The sequence below is a fragment of the Octopus sinensis genome, linkage group LG4, assembly GCF_006345805.1.
Source record: "Octopus sinensis linkage group LG4, ASM634580v1, whole genome shotgun sequence".
Lineage (NCBI taxonomy): Eukaryota > Metazoa > Mollusca > Cephalopoda > Octopoda > Octopodidae > Octopus > Octopus sinensis.
The window spans coordinates 132,832,332-132,859,483 of record NC_043000.1 but is presented as its reverse complement, the minus strand read 5'-3'; the positions used below and the strand labels follow the sequence as shown (position 1 = coordinate 132,859,483).

Sequence of the window (27,152 nt, the reverse complement as noted above, 5' to 3'; positions counted from 1 at the left end):
ATTGCCTCTTCTCTCTTCTGTTCTCCCTCAGTTGAAGGAGCCCCTTTATATTCGCTGTCTTGCAAGTTGTAAACAATTCTTCACTAGTACTGGTGTCACAAAAAATGCATCCAGTACACGCTGTAAAGTGGTTGGTGTTAGGAAGAGCATCCAGCCATAGAAACCATGCAAAGCAGACATTAAGAGCAAGATGCAATTCCCAGCCTGTCAGATGCTGTCAAACTATCCAGTCGATACCAGCTTGAAAGATAATTCTTAGCTGGTGATGATAACAACACACAAACACATATACATGTGTGAAATACACATACATATATGCATATATATGTATGTGTATTTCATGAGTCAGGTGTTTCAGAGAGACTCGTTTAGCAACTCATATCAGTGAGGGGGCGCTGGTGCTCATTGATGCCGTCGAGAGGTAGGCCCTGAAACGGCGCACATTTTCTCCTGATGACCCCCATACACTTGCTAGCTTCTGATATGCGGAATTTTTGACTGGTAGCACTTGCATGTGCAAGTTGTTTGCAAGACATGCATGTGGGTGTCTATGGACAAACAAATGGAAGTGGCACTCAACACATAATGTTGGAGTTGTATTTATTGAGTAACAAGTTGACTTATCTCCTCAGATATTCAAAAGCAAAGTGAAGAAATAACAAAATAGCTTCTTTATCAGTTCAGGTCATGATAACTCAGCAACAACAGACCTAACACTCAACATCTATATTTATGTCAGTGACATCGCTACTTCAGATTGGGGGTGGTAAGATATGGCTTTTGTATTACATACATTTTATTGTCTGATGGTCAGTTATGGCCATCACATGGATTTAGTGATGACTTTACAACAACAGATGACTGTCATTTATTTATCAGAGTAGGGTGTTTAGTGGAGATGGTAATCTCTGTACAGACAATGAGCATGGTATGTCAGGATTGTCAGTGGTTTGAAATACATTAAAAGGACATATCTTTTATGAGAGCAATGCAAAATATCAGTCTTTCTATTAATCAATACTGCAGGCTGAGAATGTGCTGCTTTTCTCAAAGCAAAGTTTTCAGTTATAAGTTCTGGACAAATAAGGTGGATCTCTGTAGAGTTTATTCCATTTGATGTGTAAGGTGTTGTTGTGGCCAAGAGTGTCCTGATGAGCTGAGAGGTGAAGTTGTGGCTGCCATACTTGTATAGCATTTCATAATACCTATTTCTTTACTACCCACAAGGGGCTAAACACAGAGAGGACAAACAAGGACAGACAAACGGATTAAGTCGATTATATCGACCTCAGTGCGTAACTGGTACTTATTTAATTGACCCTGAAAGGATGAAAGGCAAAGTCAACCTTGGTGGAATTTGAACTCAGAATGTAACAGCAGACGAAATACAGCTACGCATTTTCCCCAGCATGCCAACATTTCTGCCAGCTTGCCGCCTTTCATAATACCATCTGATGGTGGGAGGGTGGCTCTAAAGACCATGGCTTTCAAGAGGCAAGACCTGCCAGTGGAGTATGGTAGGTTTTGACAGTGTTGGATGGAGATTGTGTAGATGAGTGTTAGCTTCATTTGTAGTGTGCAAAGTTAGAAGCAGTGTTGTCTAAACAGGAATAGCTGACCTTAACATTAGTCGACTTGTTCATATATACATCCTGTTAATATATCTATCTGTGAATATATATCCTGTTAATGTGTGTGTGAGTTAATTTAGCATTATAACTTTGAAGTAAATTTAAGAACAACAGCAAAACTGATGGAGAAACACAGTATTATTCAAATATATATATAATTCATTTTGATATCTTATTCAACCACTCTCTCTATATATATATATTTGTGTGTGTCTGTGTGTGTGTATACATACACATGAAATGAGCTTCCTTACAGTTTCCTTCTCCTGAATGTTCATGTGTTTATAAACAAGGCTTTAATAAAAATTGAGGCTGTGGTAAAAGACTTGATCAAAATACTGTTAAATGGGATCAGACCTTGAGCCAGATGGTTGTAAAACAAACTTACCTGCAGAGCTACACCTACAGCAACACCTGCATTATTGTTTAATTTCGTTTTTATAAACAGTCTTATCTGTTAATTATAGCTCAGATGAGATAATACATGATTTAGAGGAATGGAGATATTCTATATTGCAGACACGCCCAACAGTTTTCTGCCTTTTAAAAATGGTTACTAAAACATTGATACACACACACACATCTTACACATACACATTGTTACTTTTTCACATGCATTTTTTTCCTAAGTTTGCCTAGTTGCAATTGTTTTTATGCAGGAGAAAAAAATTTCAACAGTTGGATGCCCTTCCTGCTTCCTACTACTATTCACTTATCTGTGGTACAGAATTGGAGAGCACCATCTGGGCGTGATCGTTGCCAGAGCGGCTAACTGGCTTCTGTGCCGCTGGCACGTAAAAGGCACCATTCGAGCGGGATCATTACCTGCGTTGCCTTACTGGCACCTGTGCCGATGGCATGTGTAAAAAGATTCAAGCGAGGTTGTTGCTAGTACCACCTCACTGGCCCCTGTGCCGGTGGCATGTAAAAGTACCTACTACACTCTCAAAGTGGATGGCGTTAGGAAGGGCATCCAGCTGTAGAAACTCTGCCAGATTAAGATTGGAGCCTGGTGCAGCCATTTGGTTCGCCAGTCCTCAGTCAAATCGTCCAATCCATGCTAGCATGGAAAGCGGACGTTAAACAATGATGATGATAACTTAAAAGCCACACTCTCTGAGGACTTTTAAGCTAGCTCCTATGGAGGGCTAATTGGGCCTGTCACTCAAAACTAGAGAGAGCTAAATAGCATGACTATAATACATCTATAATGACTATATGCCCCAGTGGTGTTTGATCAGAGATTAAAGACAGATGAGAATTAATTCTGTAATGCAATCATTCTATTGTTCCAACTGTTGAATTCCAACTGTTGGCCAATTTGTCACAAAGTCCCTATCCCTGACATAAAATTAACAACATGAATGTCATTTATCTCCCCCTTGATCTCTGACATCATCTGATAAATGCCAACCAAGATGGTGTGAATCAGCCAAGCTTTGGCTGCTAGAAATAGCAACCCAAAGCAAGGCGGCAAGCTGGTAAAAACATTAGCGTGCCCTGCGAAATGCTGAGTGGTATTTCGTCTGCTGTTACGTTCTGAGTTCAAATTCTGCTGAGGTCGACTTTGCCTTTCATCCTTTCGGAGTCAATCAATTAAGTACCAGTTACACACTGGGGTCAATGTAATCGACTTAATCCCTTTGTCTGTCCTTGTTTGTCTCCTCTATGTTTAGCCCTTTGTGGGCAGTAAAGAAATAAGAAATAGCAACTCAAATGCTTTTAAATCTGATCTCAATACTGGATGTTCAACAACCAAATGAAGGGCAGATTTTCAGTCCCAGGTTCATCCCTATTCCAAAACGTATAATATATCTATGTAGAGAAAATGTAGACTGAGGTCTCAGGGGTCCCAGATAGACAGAATTTCACTTTTATTAATATAGAAGTGGCGAACTGGCAGAATCATTGATATGCTGGTCAAAATTCTTGGTGGGATCTTTTGTGGTTGTTTGACATTCTGAATTCAAATCCATCCAGAGTCAGCTTAACTTTAATCTCTCTGAGGTTGATAAAGTACCTGTCAAGTAGAGGGGGGGGTGATGTAATCAACTTGTCCCCTTCCTTCAAAATTTCTGACCTTGTGCTAAAATTAGTAAGATTTATCTTTATTATTGATATTGTTGCTATTGTACCAAAGTCGACTTTGCTTTTCGTCTTTTTGGGGGTCAATAATATAAGTACCAGTTATGCACTGGGGTTAATGTAATTGACTTATCCACTTCCCCAAAATTGCTGGCTTTGTGTAAAAATTTGAAACCATTACTATTATTATTATCTGTGCGGGTGGCACGTAAAAAGCACCCACTACACTCACGGAGTGGTTGGCGTTAGGAAGGGCATCCAGCCGTAGAAGCACTGCCAGATCTGACTGGGCCTGATGAAGCCTTCCGGCTTCACAGACCCCAGTTGAACCGTCCAACCCATGCTAGCATGGAAAACGGACGCTAAATGATGATGATGATGATCATGATCATATGTTTGGCTTTTGCTTTGTATTTGTACAAGTTGACTCTAAGCCTCACCCAGAGACCTCAAGAGACAAGTTAAAAGTTCAAGTTGGTATTGTGACTAGGGTGGCATATTTTTGATTTTGCACAGAGTATTGTTCTAAAGAATGTCTGTTAAAACATAAGATTAAAAGATTGTTTTAAAAGTAATCACAATGGTAAGATGACAGAAGAAGGTGTTTGCTAACATTACATTTAAAAGTACTTTTGATAATGTTTATAGATTAAGATGTTTTTAGAATCACTTAGACAATATTTTTCATAGGATATAAGCAGTTCCCATGAACACTATTTTTTAAATTTCTTCTATTTTGGGGTTTCCTGGTAATATTATTATTAATAAAAGAATTTATTATTATTATTATTATTATTATTATTATGTGAGAGAGCAAAGCATGCCATCAAAATGACACTGGGGTAAAATATACGAAGCCCAGTATACCCATCATGACTACCCGTCTGATAAGGGTATACTAGGCACATGACCTTGCAGGTGGAGCCCAATTAGAATTTTCTTCTGGTCGAGTAACCCATCCCACTCAAAAGGTCCCTGAATAAGGGTTGTTTAAGGATGTTGAACGAAACACCCATGTTTCCAGTGGTGAATTATTCAATCCCCAAAGAATCCCTCTCAACATATGGCTATGATGCTCCCCTACTACTTCTGCTCGTGGTCAAAGATGCACATATCGTCAGCCACTATGGGACATAGTCAACTGGTTACGGTCAAACAACTGACAAGCAAATCTGTGGTATTGAGCAGAATATTTGCTGTAGCCCATCTTTTATACCAAGGCAAAACAATGTACATGATAACACTTCCAATCAGTTTAAGATCAGAAGTCATGAGAGCCACTGCCTGGTACTGCATCAGGGCATTTATTATTATTATTATTATTATTATTATTATTAAAAAAAATTCAGCTTTATTTTGCTGTGTATATAATGGAAAGTGTCATTTGTCCACAGCAAGCAAAGGTGAAACTTGTTTACTGATAATACTTCAAGAACCCTGGAGAGAACATTTGCAATTCCAAGCAATGATGGTTTTTGTAGGTGTTCTTTCTTTACATAAGTTCCATTCTTTTTAAGGTGTGTTGGTAGTTATGTACTGATACTTCCAACTGCACCACTCACTATTGGTATCACGTCCACTTTCTTCATTTCCCATGTATTTCCCACTTCAATTCATCATGGTTATTCACTTAGTCTTCTTCTTTCTCTTCAATCCTGTTGTCACCTGGACATGCTCTGTCAATTATCAGGATTGTTTGTTTTTTTTCTTTTCACTACAGCAATTTTTTTTTAAATGTTGTTAGTCTTATTCACATGCAAAACCCTCACAACACACACTCACACACATACACACACAGATTCTTTGTTTTGTCCCATGCTGTCCATAATGATTTTCTCAATGTAAACCCTTGTGGTTAATAAAGAAATCATTATTACTTCCACTTTAGCGAAGGCGGCAGTATTGTTTTCAGTTGTGTTTGTTTGTTTTCTATGGACAAGATATCTCGAGAACTGCTAGATGGATTCAAATGAAACTTTCAAGGATGTTTGGCCTTGTGACTGGCACAAACTGATTAGACTCTGGGATCGATCCAGTACCGGACAAGGATTCTGGATTATTTTTCCTGTTTTTTTTGCTTAATTTTTGAGAGCAGTCGCGTTCAGTTTTATTATTCTGTGAGAGTAGTTGAGTTTATTTTAGATATTCTCATTTTAAAAATCATCTCTGGCTAATCGTTGAGAGGATGTTGGTGTTGCCTTGGTGGAGGTTTGCGCTCTCTCAGTGCTCTTGTGCTCTTGTTGTTGTTAGTATTATTATTATTGTTATTATTAAGATAGAAAGCTGGCAGGATTTCTAGCATACTGGACAAAATACTTAGTGGTATTTTGTTTGTCTTTATGTTTTCAGTTCAGAATGCGCTAAAGTTGACTTTACTTTTCATCCTTTCAGTGGCAATGAAATAAGTACCAGCTGGACACTGGAGGTCATTGTAATCAAGGAGCCCCTTCCCTCAAATTTCACACCTTGTGCCTATAATGGAAAAAATTATTACCTCTGCCTTAGCAAAGGCGGAGGTATTGTTTTTAGTTGTATTTGTTTGTTTTCCGTGGACAAGATATCTCAAGAACCACTGGATGGATTCAGACGAAACTTTCAGGGATGTTTGGCCTCATGACTGGCGGGAACTGATTTGATTTTGGGATCGATCTGGTGCCGGACAACTATTCTGGATTATTTTTCTGTTTTTTTTTACTTAATTTTTGAGAACAGTTGGGTTCATTTTTAGTATTCTCATTTTTGAGAGCAGTTGAGTTTATTTCAGATATTTTCATTTTAAAAATCATCTCCAGCTAACCATTGAGAAGACTTTGATGTTGCCTTGGTAGAGGTTTGCATTCTCAGAGCGCTCTTGTTATTATTATTATTATTATTATTATTATTGGGTGAGAGAGCAGTGCATGCCATCAAAGTCACACTGAAGTGAAATATATGAAACCCAGTATACCCATCATGACTACCTATCTGGTAAGGGTACACTAGGCACGTGCATCACCACCATATATGCGTGACATGGTGATCTCATATCAAGATAAATAGCACATGACCTTGCAGGTGAGGCCCAGTTAGAATTTTCTTTAGGTCGAGTGGCCCATCCTGCTCAAAAGGGCCCTGATTAAGGGTTGTTTAAGGATGTTGAATAAAACACCCCTGTCTCCAGAGGTGAATTATTCAAATCCCAAACTCTCAACACATGGCTTTGATGCCCCCCTACTACTTTTGCTCGTGATCAGAGATGCACATATCATCAGCCACTAAGGGACATGCTGAACTGATTAAGGTCAAACAACTGACAAGCAAATCTGTGGTACTGAGCAGAATATTTGCTGTAGCCTATGTTTTATACCAAGACAAAACTATGTACATGATAACACTTCCAATCAGTTAAGATCAGAAGCCATGAGAGTCACTGCCTGGTACTGCATCAGGGAATAAATTATTATTATAATTTTTTTTTTCCTTCTTTCTTCAAGTTTTCTTCTGTTTCTTGCCATGTGTTTTCCGTACACCTAGGGCAGAGAAGCTCATTGTATGCATTCCCAGATTACATACACAAATTCACAGGTAAAATATGTATTTAAAAAATTAATAAATAAATAAATTCATGAATGGATGTTCGTTTTCACAGCGATAATGCTCTCCTCAGTACATGAGCCGTTCCAGTAGAGAGCAAAATCTGCAATTACGGGAGAAATTAATACTATTATTATTATTATTATTATTATATTTATTATTATTATTATTATTATTATTATTATATTTATTATTATTATTATCATTATCATCATCATCATCATCATCATTATTAAAGGGTAATGGATTGGTAAAATTGTTAGTGTTGAATAAAATTATTTGTTTCTACGTCTACTATTCCATGCTAGCATGGGTTAGACAAACATTTATGACTTTATGGCAATATTAGAGATCATTCATTATAAAGATACTATGGGTTATTACAGAAAGCAGCTTTTGGCTCTCGGTACATTTTTGCAGTTAGATGAACTAAGCTAGCATGAATGAAATGCTTAAGGTATATAGATAGTAACCATTGTACTGGGGACAGGGATATGAACAGCAAAAACATCTCTCAACAACCAACACCCTATCCATCCTCAGTTAAGATCAAGGTTTACACATGATTATTTATTAATTGATATAACTAACAGACTCTATGTCAGTCTATTAGCTGTAAGTTGCTGTGACTGTTTCTAATTTGCTGTTATATTGTTACACGGTTCTTTATTTCGGTTCTTAATTAGGCTGTAAACCTGCTTGATTTTATCACTTTTGTTATTTTATTTCATCGTCATTGTTTGCTTTCGTTACCATGATAAATCAGTAAAATCTAGTAAAACTAATTACATTGTAAACAGGACAGTACAACTTGGCCTCGTTTATCATTTGTTGTTATCTAATTATTCGCTGGTCTTCTTCTTTTTTCCTTTCATCTATCTATCCTTTTTTTTTTGTACTGTATAACTCGGACCGGATTGATTTCACTATCACAATGGACGATGTATATGTAGCAAATTAGAGGAACAGAATTAAATGATGATGACAATGATGACGACAATGACGACGACCACCACCACCACCATGCCATCTGCCTCTGTAGATTCATGTATTTACAGAGCACTATTCAGAAAGGGATTTGTTTCAGTATTACTTGATGGAAGCAATTTTTTTTTCTTCTTTTTTTTGTGCTGGTGGTGGGTGGATGGAACATGGGGGCGAAGGGTGCTTTTTACTGACCTTTGAAACAGTTAAACATTCACCTGGGGTAGAAAAGAATGTTTGAGGCTGGCACCATTCAAGCATGATCGTTACCAGCGTCACCTTTCTGACACTTGTGCCCCATGCTAGTGGGGTGCTAAGAGCACCATTCGAGCGTGATCGTTGCCAGAGCGGCTAACTGGCTTCTGTGCCGGTGGCATGTATAAGGCACCATTCGAGCGTGATAGTTACTAGTGTCGCCTTACTGGCACTTGTGCCGGTGACATGTGAAAAAACATTCGAGCGAGGTCGTTGCCAGTACCGCCTGACTGGCCTCTGTGCCGGTGGCACATAAAAGCAGCCACTACACTCTCGGAGTGGCTGGTATTAGGAAGGGCATCCAGCTGTAGAAACTCTGCCAGATCAAGATTGGAGCCTGGTGCAGCCATCTGGTTTGCCAGTCCTCAGTCAAATTGTCCAACCCATGCTAGCATGGAAAGCAGGCATTAAACAATGATGATATATATTTCTACAAACATTTTGCAATGTTGATTCTTGGTTCAATATGTAGCCATCTTTGTAGTTGAACAAGGAAGTTCTAACCTTGTTGATGGTAGCAGCAGATACTAGCAGATACCTGTCCCTCCTTTAAAGAAAAAAATTATAAACATAGTTTGGGTTTGAACTCCTAATAAGACAAATCTGTCTATTTCAGTTCAGTACCCCTTATTGTTGACTTCTGTTCAGTACACTAACCTATGGTCCCTATTTACTACCAGATGGAGTGATCCATAGAAAGATAAATGATTTAGCTATGTAACAATTATGAGATATTAACTGTGAACCCTTAGGGTTAATAGAATGATACTCTTTCTGTTTTTTATCATTTGTATTTCTTTTTTATATAAAAAAAAGTATTTACAGATTAACAGATATATGCTTTTACTTGTTTCAGTCATTTGACTGTGGTCATGCTGGAGCACCACCTTTAGTCAAGCAAATCGACCCCAGGACTTATTCTTTGTAAGCCTAGTACTTATTCTATTGGTCTCTTTTGCCAAACCGCTAAGTTACAGGGACGTAAACCCACCAGCATCGGTTGTCAAGCGTTGTTGGGGGGACAAACACAGATACACAACATATACACACACACATATATATATACATATATACAATGGGCTTCTTTCAGTTTCCGTCTACCAAATCCACTCATAAGGCTTTGGTTGGCCTGAGGCTATAGTAGAAGACACTTGCACAAGGTGCCATGCAGTGGGACTGAACCCGGAACCATGTGGTTGGTAAGCAAGCTACTTACCACACAGCCATTCCTACATCAATATGAAAATTATTAGCAAATATTAAGCTGAATAAAGCATTAATGCCAATGCCAGCACCATCAAATTTTCTATAATTATCTTATTATTAAGTGTACTTTCTTAACTTAGTCCATTGGGTAGCTTCGTCTCCATATATGTTTTGTTTGTGTATTTATCTATCTGGCTAAATATCAATCTACCCGCTTAATTACAACTTTACTTAGACCCCCACCATTCACCCCATTCTCTCTTTCTGTCTTTCTCAGTTAGTGGTTCTTTTCTCTTATTAATTACCGGTGTCATTAAATATTCTGATCTTTACAGTTTATGTCCTAAAGCAGTCATTTACCAATCTCTATCTGGCAGATCTTGGAGGTCAACACACATTTAGTACAGTGACCCAATACTGCTATTTTAAACCTTTCGCTACAAATCCATTGAATAGACAGACAAAAGATTTTGTTCTGTCTGATCAAGAAACCATTGAAATTACACCAAGTAGGAACCTAATTAAAATAAACTTATTTCCAACCACCAACTAATCCTCAGTAGGAAGCTATATTTAACAAAAGAACATGTAATTGGCCAGCAACTAAAATATAGCTTCCATTTCCTTGTAAGAATTTGGTTGATTGTGATATGCTTAGCAGACATTTGAATTAGTCTAGCATTTATGTTATAATTCTTATAGAATTCATCTACAATATAACTGAATGATGTTAACCTATTATCATCATAACTACCAGACAACCACCAAGAAAGCAAAGCATACTTTTAAGAATAATGTTATTTGAAAGTCTTTCAAATGATGTTTTAACTTTCTGGTCCCTTGCTAAGAGGGTCTCTTATAACTTCGCAAAATCCTCCTACATACAACTCTACAGTCAAGATGACATTTTTATTAAAACCTCCATATTTTCTGACTAGATTTCTTTCCATTTCACACTGCAAATACTCAAAAAAATTTTTTCTGTTCTCCATTGGTCTCACCACCACAAATGCCTGGTTGCAAAGACTGGAAACTGGGATCATTTCAGTTTAGTAAGGCAACCAGTCCTGATGATGTTTCTTCCATTATTTTCACTGAATAAAATCTCTGGAGAAGGACATCATGCTCAGAATGGTCAGTGGCAAGAGAGGAAGAGGCCGACCAAGAACCCGCTGGCTTGACACCATCAAGAGTGATACCGGAATGGACATAGCCAATCTGAAAGAAGTGGCCCAGGATAGAACTGACTGGAGGACATCAAGTAACCGAGAGTCAACTTCGACTGAGCGGATAGATAGATAGATTTTCACTGTACTTCAGAATTAGCTTAACCTTATATTTAGTCTTCCTTTTTCTACAGATATACGAGGGAGCGCTGATGAGGATCAGTTAATTGTGATTTTATTCAACATATACCCCTCTCAGATTCACACACTTATTGCAGTGGTCCTTCAGTTTTTCTAAGCACTATAAAAGAACTTGGAAGGTTGGACCCCCAACCAGGCCTTTCGGGACACCCTTAAGGCCAAGAACTTTTCAGCACCCCTTCATATATCCTTAATTATGAAAGCATTTTTTTTTTTGTATATTGATAATTTAGGTATTCATTAGGAGAACTTTGAAACCTCAAGTCCTTTATTTTTATGTATTAATCAGGAAATGCTAAGAAGTCTTTTGGGGGTTATAGACTTAATTCTTTCTGAAACAGAAACAAAGCAAGCATTAAAATTTTGTAATAGTGTTTTGTTTTTTTTCCCAATTTGTTTTGGGTGTAAGCCTAAACAGTTGTCATCATCACCAACAACATCTTCATCATCATCATCATCATCATCACCATCATTGTTTAATGTCCATTTTTCATGCTGGCATGAGTTCGACAGCTTTAACCGGAACTGACAAGCCAGAGGACCGTACCAAGCTCTAATACCTGTTTTGGCATGCTTTCCACAGTTGGATGCCTTTCCTAATGCTAACCACTTTACAGAATGTACTGAGTGCTTTTTCTGTGGCATTGGTGAGATTACCAAGTACAAGTGAGAGTATTGTAGAAAAGGTGGTGAAGAGACGGGAGTAGGTGTCTTACTGAAGAAGAAATACATGATTTCCCCAGCTGTAATATAGAAAAGTATGAAATACCATGACAAATGATTCCCTTCTCAATATTGTTAAGCTAAAGGGCAGTGAGCTGGCAGAATCATTAGCATGCTGGGCAAAATGCTTAGTGATAGTTCTGTGTTCAAATTCCACTGAGGTCAACTTTGCCTTTCATCCTTTCAGGGGTCGATTAAATAAGTACCAGTTACGCACTGGGATCGATGTAATCGTCTTAATCCCTTTGTCTGTCCTTGTTTGTTCCCTCTATGTTTAGCCCCTTGTGGGCAATAAAGAAATAAATATTGTTAAGCTTATTCAAAGCACATTACTAAATTTGGCTGTAGGAATTGGAAAAAGTTGATATACTCTTACTCTTTACTCTTTTACTTGTTTCAGTCATTTGACTGCGGCCATGCTGGAGCACTGCCTTTAGTTGTGCAAATTGACCCCGGGACTTATTCTTTGTAAGCCCAGTATTTATTCTATCAGTCTCTTTTTGCCGAACCGCTAAGTGACAGGGACGTAAACACACCAGCATCGGTTGTCAAGCAATGCTAGGGGGACAAACACAGACACACAAACATACATATATATATATACATATATACGACAGGCTTCTTTCAGTTTCCGTCTACCAAATCCACTCACAAGGCATTGGTCAGCCCAGGGCTATAGCAGAAGACACTTGCCCAAGGTGCCACACAATGGGACTGAACCCGGAACCATGTGGTTGGTTAGCAAGCTACTTACGACACAGCCACTCCTGTTGATAATCTATTCCCTTTTGGATTTTTTGTTAATATTTTCTATTATGGTTTAACAAATAACATTTTTCATATCCTTTTCTTCTGTTACCCTCCTCCACTCTCTATTAGTAATTATTTTGTCCATCTGCATTACTTTGTTGGTCATTTTATTGGAATCATTTCTTAAAAATAAATGTCAAATAGAAACAATTTATACCGTAAAGGAAATTAATCTTTTTATTAAAACAATATTAAAAATGTTATTAATCTTTAATAAACACTCCTTTATTTAGACCAATCCACAATGCGGAAACAATTTATTCCTTATATTTATTTTTCATTATAGAAATTAAAACTCCTTTTAAGTCTGTCTGTCTCTTTCTCTCTTTTCTTTTCATGTTAAATTTCAGTTTAAATAAGATCAGATTTAGTTCCTTACTGATGACTGTTAAGAAACCTTAGATCAACAATGACATGAGTTTATCTTGTTTGACATTCATAATTTAAAATGAAAATATTTAGATCTTATATTTCAAATTAGGAGAAATTTCATAACTTGACAGATATTTCTTATTAACTCTTCAGTGTTTACAAATCTCTATATATATATACATATATAAAGCTGAAGTTGTCTGTGTATGGCAGGTTTGGTAGCCTTCAACTAACACTATCTCCTCCAAGACCCTGCAGTGCAAGTTGACCAAAATTGAGAGTATGATAGAAGAAGGCTTGCTCTTCCTTCCGTAGAAGAAAAAATTCAAATCAGACCATGTCAACACCAAAAATTATTTACATTAAAAAGGTGCTTTTTTTTCTATGAAAATCCCTATTTTTTAATGATTTTTTTTGACTGCTGTGTCACCATTTTTCGGTGTATTTCAACCAGAAAAATGTTCACTTAAAGAGAATAACAAGCTACATAATGCAAAATTTTTACTTTTCAAACATTCCAATTCTAAAGGGTCGAAACAAACTCGAGCAACGCCGGGTGATACTGCCAGTTTAATGAGAAAATGAACTCCTGTTGAAGAGTAGATGGAATTTAGTGTAAAGTATGGTTTTATCCTTCAAGTCAGCCATGCAGAAGGAACTTGGTTTCAGTACTCATTTGAAACTAATTCCTTCAGTCAGTACTAATTGGGAGTTGTCCATTTTTGGGGAACAGTGTATATGTACGTTGTAAATTGCATATTGAGAAATAAAATCTCTTAACCACATGCCTGGTAAAATAAAATAAACTGATATTGTATTTGAAAAGGATATAAAAATATATCCTAAGTGAAACAGAAGCTAATAATTTAAACATCAGCAATGAAATTACTTCAAATATTAAGAGTTTATAAGATAAATAATAATAATGATATTATTGTATACAGTGCTCAGGTGCACCATAAAATATCACAGAATATCTATGAAATTAAGGGGCTAGATTACTGAATACATAGTCTTAAGTGATAAATTTCAACCTGCCATTATAATGTCTCAGCCTATTCTATATATTTCTTGTCCCAGCTTTCCTGAATAAAAACAGGCTTCCCTGTTTTTCATTGATAAATTATTGCAAGCACCATTTTTACCACTACTGCTTAAAAAACTGTGAGGAAAAAAAATCCTTTCAGCTTTTGTATTTAATTTCAGCAAAGCAGACGGATGATATTTACCGTTTTCTTTCTTTTGTACCTATCTTCCAACAATAGTCACATTTTATCTATAATACAAATATTACGAACTGTAGGTATGGATTAAAAATTCTAGTTATTAATACACAAACCTTTGCGGCCAGACTCTTTGCACTTCAGTAATAAGCATATTAGATATGGTTACAGTTTTTTGTATGAAAATATAAAGAGATAATATATGCACATACACTCGCAGAGATCTGCAGCAGCATTTAATATCTACATTTGCCGATATTTGATGCCAGTGTTGCCTGACTGGCTCCCCATGCTGGTGGCATGTTAAAAAGCACCATCCAAACATGGTCAATACCAGTGCCCCTAAATGGCTCCCATGCTGGTGGCATGTTAAAAGCACCATCCGAACATGGTTGATGCCAGTGCCGCCTGACTGGCTCCCATGCCAGTGGCATGTAAAAAGCACCATCCAAACATGGTCAATACCAGTGCCCCCTAACTGGTTCCCATGCTGGTGGCATGTTAAAAAGCACCATCCGAATGTGGTTGATGCCAGTTCCACCTGACTGGCTCCTGTTCCAGTGGCACATAAAAAGCACCCACTACACTCTGGGGTGGTTCGCATTAGGAAAGGCATCCAGCTGTAGAAACTTTGCCAGATCAGACTGGAGTCTGGTGCAGCCTACTGGCTTGCCAGTCCTCAGTCAAAACCATCCAACCCATGCTAGCATTATGATTTTCCATGCTTGCACAAGTCAGGCAGATATTGTTGAGGTAGATTGCATACATTTGGATGCCCTTGCTGTTGCCAACCCTCACATGTTTCCTTGCAAGATAATATTTTCCCATAGCTGGACATGTTTTTCATGAAGAGCTAGAAACAAACACCCTTGCTTATATAAATGATGCTTATTTACAACTATCATTTAATGTCTAGACAAGGGTATACACACACACACACACTCATTGGGCTTCTTTCAGTTTCTTATTTCTTTATTGCCCACAAGGGGCTAAACATAGCGGGGACAAACAAGGACAGACAAAGGGATTAAGTCGACTACATCGACCCCAGTGTATAACGGGTATTTAATTTTGTTGACTCCGAAAGGATGAAAGGCAAAGTCGACCTCGGCGGTATTTGAACTCAGAACGTAACGGCAGACGAAATACCGCTAAGCATTTCATCCGGCGTGCTAACGTTTCTGCCAGCTCACCACCTCAAGTTTCTATCTACCAAATCCACTCTCAAGGCTTTTGTCTGCCTGGTATTATGATAGAAGACACTTGCCCAAGATGCTATGCTGAAGGACTGAACCTAAGACCATATGATTGGAAATCAAGCTTCTCCACCCCACTGCCACACTGCCAGAACATGTAGAATCAATTGTTGAAACTGGTGATATGTGTGTTTGGTACCACCAAGTTGTCTTAGGGCAGTTTTAGTACATTTCACTCTTTTACATACATTCAGAGAGAGAGAGAAAGAATAAAACAATTATTTTCACCAATTTTACCAATAGATTTCTATTGTAAATAAATATTGTTTACCTTTAAATTATTTATCAGGTATGAGGCTGAATGTGTTATCTCATTGCCCAACATACTTTTCTCTGAACAAAAGTCCACCCAAAGAATTCATGATGGAAAGCATAAATTCTGTAACTGAAGAAATTATTTCTAGAACATTCAAACTTTGAATTAGCATAAATATATTTATCTTGTCATATAAGTGGAATAGAAATACAGAAAATTGTTTCCTTTGGCAGTTTTGCAATGAAAAAATTGTTCCACTACTAAAATAAATTGAAAAAAATGAAGTCGTTTAAATTCTTCTATATTTTCTTATACAAATAACGATGTTTTAAATTGGCTTAGATTTATTACACAAACGTATACGCCCACACACACATGGTCTGTGGGTGAATTAGGTAGACAAAAACTTTAAGCTGAAGCTTGTTGTGTGTGTGTGTGTGTGTGTGTGTGTGTGTACAGTTATGTGTTTGTCTCTACCGTTAACAACTAGTGTCAGTTTGTTTACTTAATAAAAAGCAACCAATAAAATAAAAGTGTCAGAACTTGAAATAAGTTCTAGGGTTGATTTAAGTAAATGGTAGCAGTGGAATTATTACTGAAACCAGTAAAAGAATGTGTGTGTGTGTGTGTACTTTATTATTAAAGGTGCAAAAATATCACAAAAAACTGCTACTCAGAATTTCACATTCCTGTTCATCAGAGTAGCAGTTTTTTGTAATGATTTTGTGATGTTTTTGCAGTTTTAGTAATAAAGCATATTACTCTACCTCTGGTATTCAAGTACTATTTTTTCCCACCTTGTTTCACATTTATGTGCTTACTCTGGTGTGTTTATATATATATATACCTGGGACCTTGAAGACTGCTTTAATGCAAGGAAGTATACTAGTCCCTTAATATTTGATATTCAATATTTCATCTATTCACTAGGACAATCAATGCTTCATTTCATTTTACTATATATACTATTTATACTATATATTCTATATTCTACATTAATATTATAAAGAATATAAACAAAACATAAAAAACAGAGTTGGAAATCCTTTGAATAATATATATCCCTCTATCATACAATCATACAAACCCCTATATATATATATATATATATATATATATATATAGAGAGAGAGAGAGAGAGAGAGAGAGAGAGAGTAAGAGGTGGTGGAGTGAGATTCAGTCCCCTGCTTAGCACCTTGGGCAAGTGTTTTCTACTATGGCCCAAGCTGACCAATGTCTTGTAGGTTTGGTAGACAGAAGCTGAAAGAAGTCCAGTGTGTGTGTGTGTGTGCACTCTATAGCCAATACACTCTATTAGGTGGTTGCTGTAGAAACCATACCAAAACAGACAATTGGAGCCTGGTGCAGCTTACCAGCTCCTATCCAATTGGCCAACTTCATGCCAGCATGAAAAATGGACATTAAATGATGATGATGATCATCATCATTTACAGCCAACTGATATTGATCTATAGAGTGGATGACTGGTTCTCAACTGAGGTCTATATGACCATTGGGGGGGTCCATGTAAGATTTTGTTCTTAAAATTTATGTTCCATAAATTGGTTACTCTTCTACAATGCACAAAGTATTTTAACAATTCTTTAAAAAATTCCTAATGATATTTACTCTTTTACTTGTTTCACTCATTTGACTGCGGTCGTCATGCTGGAGCACCACCTTTAGTCGAGCTAATCGACCCCAGGACTTATTCTTTGTAAGCCTAGTACTTATTCTATTGGTCTCTTTTGCTGAACCGCTAGGTTACGGGGATGTAAACACACCAGCATCAGTTGTCAAGTGATGTTGGGGGGACAAACACAGACACACACACTATATATATATATATATATATATATATATATAGATATAGATATATGACGGACTTCTTTCAGTTTCCGTCTACCAAATCCACTCACAAGGATTTGGTCGGCCCGAGGCTATAGTAGAAGACACTTGCCCAAGGTGCCATGCAGTGGGACTGAACCCGGAACCATGTGGTTCGTTAAGCAAGCTACTTACCACACAGCCACTCCTGCACCTATTATTAGAAAAATATGGAACACTTCACGAATTTGCGTGTCATTTAGTTATAAAAATATAATAGAATGTTTTAAACATTAAATAGTTATGAGGGTCCATTCAAATAAAATAGGAGTTAAAGGGGTCCATAGATAAAAGAAATGGTTGAGAAACACTAAAGTAGATGAAAAAGAAAAGCATTTTTCAACTGTGTTTGTTGTAGTGAATGAACTGATGCATCATATCTCTTGTAGTAATGTAAGATCTTCATTTGGTTGCTGTTGTTGCTGTTGAGTGAACGGCCTTCGTCCCAGAGCTCGCAAGATGGGAGAAGTCCGAAACGTGGTCCTTTGGTATTCATAAGACCCGCAGAAGAGAAAGCAGGTCAACCCCCGACACCGAGAGCATCGACGGATGGATGAATGTGCATCCAGGCTCAGCAGCAGCATAGGAAGTCGGGGACAAGAAACAGGAAGAAAGAGTGAGAGAAAGTTGGGGCGAAAGAGTACAACAGGGGTCGCCACCACCCCCTGCCGGAGCCTCGTGGAGCTTTAGGTGTTTTCGCTCAATAAACACACACAACGCCCAGTCTGGGAATCGAAACTGCGATCCTCCGACTGCGAGTCCACTGCCCTAACCATTGGTCCATTGCACCTCCACTGCTGCTGTTGTTGTTGTTGTTGTTAACCTGGGTCAGCCCTCATTGAGCAGATCTATGATCCAAGACATTCCAGTCATAACCATCTTGTATTTTTCCTAGGCCTGGGGAACCCAGTACCACATTATCCATATACTATAGCTTCGGGCCAAGATAATAGGCTGTGATTTGTGAGTATACAGCTGCTATTTCTTGTAGGTCGAGGGACTACATAGGGGCTCCCTCATTGGCTCATCTTTTGGCGATTGATGTATGTTGTAGGATAAGTCTAACATGGAATGAACTTCTTTCATACTGACTAACACACATACACACAGCTGATAATCAGATGGATGATCTGAATTCAATGACAAAATGATAAACACTTCTCATACATTATGAACTGTACTTACACATTGTATCTATTTATATAGGAGTGAATTGATATCATTGAGATTAAGATCTTTGATCAAGATTACTATGCTTTGCCTGTAATAGGATATAAACCATTGACCATTCAGTTGGTTGTCAGGCAGCTTATATATACTCATTAGCCTCAAGTAGATCTGGCATATTATATGATTATATGATGCAATGAATTTTTAGATGCATTTGGGGATGAAAAATATCTTATACATTAATGAAGTATTCGTCTTCTTCATCAAATTAAATCTATTTTTATCTATCATGTTTCTTTCTTAGCTATTCTAGCCTTCTTCTCTCTCTCTCTCTCTCTCTCTCTCTCTCTCTCTCTCTCTCTCTCTCCCCCACCCTGACCAATCAAATTCTCACCTTTCATCATGATACCCTGACCTTCCATTCCATTTCTTTCACATGGTATTTCATTTATAGAAATTTATAAGGCAGCGAGCTGGCAGAAACGTTAGCAGGCCAGGCGAAATGCTTAGCAGTATTTCGTCTGCCATTACGTTCTGAGCGCAAATTCCGCCGAGGTCGACTTTGCCTTTCATCCTTTTGGGGTCGATTAAATAAGTACCAGTTACGCACTGGGGTCGATCTAATCGACTTAACCTGTTTGTCTGTCCTTGTTTGTCCTCTCTGTGTTTAGCCCCTTGTGGGTAGTAAAGAAATAGGTATTTCATTTATAGATGTATGCATGTTTGTGTGTGTGTGTGTGTGTGTGTGTGTATGTGTGTTTATGTGCATATGTCTGTGTCATGACATAACTTAAATTTACATGATAGTATTCTGTGTCTGATATTCTACCTGTTAATTTTTTTCATTTGTGTGTAGGTGCGTATGCATATGTGTGTGTCTATGTTTGTGTGTGTGTGTGTGTGCTTGAATGCACTTGCAAAAACACAGACATTTATAAGAGAATTTTTTTTACTGTTCAAACTTTTTCTCTTAGCTCTAGATTGCAGCCAAAATCCCATGTGTTTGTATCTATTAAGGTGGAGATGGAGATATATACTTGATTAATAGCATCTGCCTAGCCATTTCCTTCATAAGAGAATATTTGTAGTGATTACCAGAACCCTTCAGTAAACCTACCAAAAATAATGTACACTAGTTTTCATTGGTCCAGCTGCTTTATTTTAGTGAGGGTGAGAACAAACCTATTCCCTTTTTCGTAGAAAAAATAATTAAAATTCAACTGAAAAATCATAACATATTCCAGTCTAAACTGGACTTCTTCAGTGTAATGTTGAATTTAGGACTGTGAATCCATTTTGTTGGGTTTTTGTCTCTCTCTCTCTCTCTCTCTCTCTCAAATTATCTCATTGGTTTCTTTTGTTTTTTCTTTTTCATTTACCATCTGTCCCCGCATCCTCCTGAACACTTCTTTCCCTTCCCGCAATCTCTGTTGACATTTGTTTGTGTTAAGTGGTATTCCTTTATTCCTTATTTGTTTCAGTCATTTGGCTGTGGCCATGCTGGAGCACCACCTTTAGTCAAACAAATCAACCCCAGGACTTATTCTTTGTAAGCTTAGTACTTATTCTATAAGTCTCTTATGCTGAACCACTAAGTTACGAGAACATAAACACTCCAACATCGGTTATCAATCGATGGTAGGGTAACAAATGCATATATATATATATATATATGAAGCTATAGTAGAAGACACTTGCACAAGGTGCCATGCAGTGGGACTGAACCTGGAACCATGTGGTTTGGAAGCAAGCTTCTTACCACACAGCCTATATAGCCTGTGCCTATATTTATAGATAAAATTCAAGTTAAAGGAAAGATGGAGATGAATTGTGCAACAAAATGGTTCATATTCGGTTGATTAAAAATGTAATGGCAAGTACTTATTGACCTTTTTCTTTCCTTTAAAAAGTGGCGCGAACTTTCCGGACAACCCAATAATACAGGAAAGGGAAATAACAAAATGCCAAATGCACAGAAGGAATAGGGATGTAAGTCAAATACTAGATGTAACAATTGATGCAGATTCTTTAGAATTAATGTCAAATATGTCACTCACATCATAAGCAGCTGACTAAAAATGTCATCACAATACTACTCACCTATGAAGCATGGTGTCATGACCAAAATAATGCAATATGTAGAAAGGGTAGTCCTGAAAATAAAAGTATAAGAACTTACAGTGATCTTGAAGATATACTCATCCATAATGTGAAAGAATATTGATGGAGTGTGTTCTTGTCAAAACCTCTGTAAAGTGTAAGCATAACAGGTCAGGCATAATGGTCTGGAATGGAGAAAGATTGTGTGCACAGAAATAGAAGTCAGTAAAAGTTCAGCTGACACTAATATGATATTAAAGGAAAAAGAAGAAAAGCAATATGATGCAAAACTAACGAGATGTTTGCAGTTATTCCACCCTGACTATAACTTTAGATTTATACCTATAATTATTGTGGCACTGGGATATGTATTTAACTGTTTCAGCACCACTCTTAAGAAGCTGGGTTATACAAAACCGGAAGGGATTCAGCTATTTACAAAATTACAATTACAAGCTGGTAATGAAACTGTGAAAACATGTGAAATATGTAGTAGGGTGATATGTGCACATATAGACTTAAAATAAATCTATATGTGTATATAACATTTATAAATGTGTATACAAATGTCGAATGACCCTAGCTGTAATATTTCATCTCAAAGGGACTTGTGTGTTAAAAGCTTAGGGATTTGTTCAGAGTGTCAGTGGCTCATGGCTCACCAGACATAGTGTTTCAACTTGATTTGACCTCTTCAGTGAGGAATAACCTGCACATTCTGAGCTAAACCCCAAAATAATTATTCTGAGATGAGATAGAAATTTGTAAACAAAACATTTACTGATTTGTATGAAAATTATCCAGGCTAGTATTAAATTAATGTATTCACTTGAAACGGCCCAAAATAAACACCAGTATTTTTATCTGAGATAAGATATTAGAGCTCGTGCTGTTTCGCTTTTGTATGCACATTATAATATGTATACAAATGTGAAACAGCACTTGGTGTAATATCTTGTCTCAAAGAAATGTCTTAGAGTGACATGTAGACATACAAATGTGTACATGTACACATCCATAAGTCAAAACATGCAGATCCACACAAGCAATGATGTACGCGAATATCATCATCGTTTAGCGTCCGCTTTCCATGCTAGCATGGGTTGGACGGTTTTGACTGAGGGCTGGTGAACCAGATGGCTGCACCAGGCTCCAATCTTGATCTGGCAGAGTTTCTACAGCTGGATGCCCTTCCTAACACCAACCATTCCAAGAGTGTAGTGGGTGCATTTTACGTGCCACCGGCACGGGGGCCAGTCCGGCGGTACTGGCAATGACCTTGCTCGAATCTTTTTACACGTGCCAGTGAAGCGACTTGGTAACGCTCACGCTCGAATGGTGCCCTTTTACGTGTCACGGGTACGGAAGCCAGTTGGCTGCTCTGGCAACAATCACGCTCGGATGGTGCTCTTGGCACCCTACAAGCACATTGTGCCAGTAAGGTGATGCTGGTAACGATCATACTCGAACGGTGCCCTTGTACATACATATGCAGATATGTATATGACTATCTAGTTGATGTCTAAATTCAAATGAAAGAGCCTTGTTTCTGAGTTAGAAGCTGGCTCTTTCTCTATTAGTGAGAAATTTCAAAATTGAAACAAAAACATGCATATACAAGAGAGAGAGAGATTATGACTGTCAAGACGTTAAATTCATTTAGCCTGAAGTCACTTGAATATTTTATTGCTTTACAGAATTCTTATAGAATTTAAAGTGGAGTCAAATTTTCTTTTGCATAAAAATATTCTACTATCTTACAATGTTTCTTTCTTCTTTTTTTTTTTTTTCTCGTTATATTAATATACCATATCAACATAACATTGTTCAGATCAATATTATATTGATTGATTTTACCACTTGATCATTCAGTTCAAGTGAGATTTTTATTTTGGTTAATAATCTATGTCCTATTTGAAGACAGCATTGACATTTCAGAAATCTTTTGTCTTTCTTTATTCCAACTCAGCTAAAGAGAATTTAAAAAGTTTTAAAAATATACATTTAAAAAATCTTATGACAGCAGTTTTAGATGTTTTCCCAAATCAAAACACAGTAACAATAAGACATAAACATTTATTCATTCTATTGTAATGTATGTCATCATGTTAAAGTTCTATCGACTTTCACTGTATAATAATCATAAAGTTCATTCAGTTGACAGCATATCTTTCAAATCAACATTCTCCCAGACTTTACTTCAAGAATGTATATTTCCTTTAGTATCACTAAAAATTCTTTGACTCTTCATTTCTTGAAATCTATAGTATATCTATCTATATATATATAAAGCTGAAGTTGTCTGTGTATGGCAGGTTTGGTAGCCTTCAACTAATACTATCTCCTCCGAGACCCTGTGACACAAGTTGACCAAAATTGAGAGTATGATAGAAGAAGGCTTGCTCTTCCTTCCATAGAAGAAAAAGTTCAAATCGGACCATGTTAACACCAAAAATTATTTACATCAAAAAGTTGCTTTTTTTTCTATGAAAATCCCTATTTTTTACGATTTTTTGACTGCTGTGTCATCAATTTTCGGTGTATTTCAACCAGAAAAATGTTCACTTAAAGCTACATAATGCAAAATTTCAAAAATTCCAATTCTAAAGGGTCGAAAAGAAAACAAACCCGAGCAACGCCGGGCAATATTGCTAGTTCTTATTTAATATTACATCTGTTTGGCACAGTTCTTCTCATAACATACTGTACCCCTCTGTGACACTCACTCTATTTTTATTAATTTAGTTCATCAGATAACATCATTCGCTGAGAAATATTTCTACCCAAAACATTAGAATTTCCCTCTTCTTCATAGCATACTAATTTGTTCCACTTTTGAACTATTTGTGCTCTCTAATTACCAGTGCAGACAATCATTAGATTTCTTGGATCTTACTGCCTTCTTTATCTATTTATTCCTTTGGTCTGATTAATAATTGTGATAATAGCAGTTATTATTGGGGAGTCATCATTAAACATAGTGATGAAACATGCTCATTAGTTAACAATTCCATTACAATATAACTAATTCACTATCACACATTATTAAGGACAAATCATGTAACTTTAGTTTGTGGATTTCATTTATTCGATGTTCATTTGTAAGATGGAACAGTTTTAAAGCAAGCTGTTGATTTAACCTGTTAACATTCAGATTGTTCTGTTACATGTAATGATTATTCATTCACGTTGTTTTGAATTTATCACACATCTTGTAGCTTTGAGATTTCAATGATGTGATCATTTATTTTTAAATGGTCATCTCATTTAAAAATATTATTACAGGGTTGAGGAGAGGCTGGATTTGGCTAGTTTGAACATAAAATGGGTAGAATATTTGTTGTTGTTCCTTCTCGAGCCACGCCTGGCTCATAAGGGCCGGTTTCCCGGTTCCCTTGGCATATAGGTTCCCCACCTGAATGGGACACCGGTCTATCGCAGGTGAGCTCCTAGATGCAGGAGGAAAGAGTGAGAGAAAGTTTAGGCAAAAGAGTCAGCAGAAGTTTGCCATTACCTTCTGCCGGAGTCGCGTGGAACTTAGGTGTTTCGCTCATAAATACACACATTGCCCAGTCTAAGATTCGAACCTGCGATCCCTTGACCGCGAGTCCGCTGCTCTAACCACTAGGCCATATGCCTCCACATAGAATACTTGGGCCAGATATGGTTGGTTTAAGTGGTAAAGGGCTAAGTCACTTGAAAGGACAACTTATGAATCAACCTGACTATCACCACAGCTAGTACCATGTTAAGTCAATGAGTGCAGCTCTACAATGTTTCTTGATCTCCTAAAATCAGCAGTCAAATTTTCCTCAAATCACATGCTATCTATTTTATTAAAAGAAAAGCTACATTTGATGATGTAGTCATATGTATCCTCCGGTGGCATGTAAAAAGCACCATCCGAACATGGCCGATGCCAGCGCCACCTTGACTGGCTTCCATACCGGTGGCACATAAAAAGCACCAACCGATCGTGGATGTTGCCAGCCTCCCCTGGCACCTGTACCGGTGGCACATAAAAAGCACCCACTACACTCACAGAGTGGTTGGCGTTAGGAAGGGCATCCAGCTGTAGAAACATTGCCAGATGAGACTGGAGCCTGGTGCAGCCTCCTGGCTTCCCAGACCCCGGTCGAACCATCCAACCCATGCTAGCATGGAAAACGGACGTTAAATGATGATGATGATGTATGGACAAATCATGAAAGTGTCACTTTTGAATTGCTTTCAACCATAGGTCTGTTTGACCAGAGCTAAGCCAGGGCTAAACAACAACTGTAACCTTGCTGTCATCATTACTCTTGCCAGCATTGTTTTAATGTTTTCCTTTTTCATGCTTGCATGGCTCAGATAGAATTTGTTGAGATAAATTTTCTATTTTCTATACTCTTTCTCTCACCAACTCTCTTCTGTTTCCAAGTAAAATGATATTTTCCCTTGGCTGGATATGTTTGATTGGAAGGCTAGAAATGAATGACATCACTTGTATGGTAGTGATGCTTACTTACAATGTCAAGACAAGGAGATACATATGCATGCACACACACACAGAGGCTTCTTTCAGTTTCCATCTACCAAATCCGTTATAGTAAAAGGCATTTACTGAAGGTGTTACTCTGTAGGGCTGAACTTGATGCTATGTACATTGGAAACGAACTTCTTAACCACACAACCAAGCCTGCACTGTGTGTGCATGGCAGGGCAGTGGATCAGAACAGCTTGATCCAAATTTCATGCTATTTAAAGTTTCAAAGCTTTGAAACTTTAAGTAGCATGGAATTTGAATCAAACTGTTCTGATCCATACATGTAACTTCCAGTAAATGTGTTGAGTGCTCTGCTTTAGTTTGTCCATTCATTTGTATATATATATGAAACGATCGTAGTGTTATATTAATATTTTTTTTTTTATAATTTTGTTATATATTTAAATAATATAAATTAAATAATCTTATGTATTGGCTTAATTTTTTCATTGTATGATTTGCCTAATAGTGGTTTTATTTCTAATTTAATATAATATAATATTTTACTATAAAATTGGATTCAATCCTAAATCTGATTTTTCCCTGTAAGTTTGGATTTATTCCCTAATATTTATTATATATATATATATATGTATATATATATATATAATTTCGATTCCTGGACCGGGCAATGCGTTGTGTTCTTGAGCAAAACACTTCATTTCATGTTGCTCCAATCCACTCAGCTGGCAAAAATGAGTAATGCTGCGATGGACTGGCGTCCCATCCAGCTTGGGAACACATACGCTATAGAAACCGGGAAAGTTGTGTTTTGCAAAATCACATCTTATTATAAAATTGTTAAAATGGTTTCAAATTTTAGCACAAGGTCAGCAGCTTTTGGAGAGGGGCTAAGTCTGTTACATGGACCCCAACTGGTGCTTGTTTTAATCAACCCTAAAAAAATGAAAGGCAAAGTAATCTTGCTAGCATTTGAACTCAGAACATTAAGAATCAGAACAAATGTTGCAAAGGATTTTTTTTTACTGACACTCTAATGATTCTGTTTGCCACCTTAGAAAGGTGTAATGGTTAAATGCCTTTCTGACCAGCAGAAATAGTACCTTGTACTGACCATGTGTATCCCATTTTTAGAATAGGTACACTGTATACCATAAAGGCAACTAAAGGTGTTGATGACAGCAAGAGCACCCAGTCATAATGCACTTCTTCAGGAAACCTGAAAAAGCAAATATAAAATAATAATAATAATGATGGTGATGGTGATGGTGGTGGTGGTGGTGGTGATGATGAGGAGGAGGAGGAGGAGGAGGATAACAGTAGTAGTAGTGGTAATGGCAATGAGAATGATGATGGTGGTGATGTAGAGTAAAAAATGGTGATTAAAAAAAAAGTTTCATTTTTGATCAGCAATTTAAAAGACTGAAATAATATTAGAAAATAAAATTTAAATGAGACGGGGTGTAAAATACATTTCTCTGATACTCAACAGTGAATTTTTTTTTTTTTTCTTTGTTTCCACCGTATTGACCTGCCTATTGTTAGTGTGACTATTTAACCTTTGAGCATTAAATTCAGTCTGTCTTTCCCTTCACAGAATCTAATGAATATGATAGTTACTTTGTAATATGGTTATTATATTGTTACCACTGACATAATGCCAAGCTTCATTTGTTTCTCACAACTTCATCTATCCTTCTATTCTGTTCACACATTTAAATTGGTAGTTAATTTCCGGAATCAATTACTGCAGTCACCATCCCCT

At 37.2% G+C, this 27,152-nt stretch overlaps 1 protein-coding gene and 1 long non-coding RNA gene across 7 annotated transcripts in view; one reads left to right on the top strand and one right to left on the bottom strand.

Moving 5' to 3' along the window:
* Positions 1-27,152, top strand: part of LOC115210808 — a 391,785-nt gene that overhangs the window by 346,275 nt on the left and 18,358 nt on the right. The window lies entirely within an intron of this gene.
* LOC118763139 lies at positions 5,116-21,064 on the bottom strand. Its single transcript, XR_004998896.1, has 2 exons — positions 20,978-21,064; positions 5,116-5,430 (listed from the first exon to the last, which is right to left on the bottom strand). It is a non-coding gene; the product is annotated as an uncharacterized LOC118763139 (long non-coding RNA).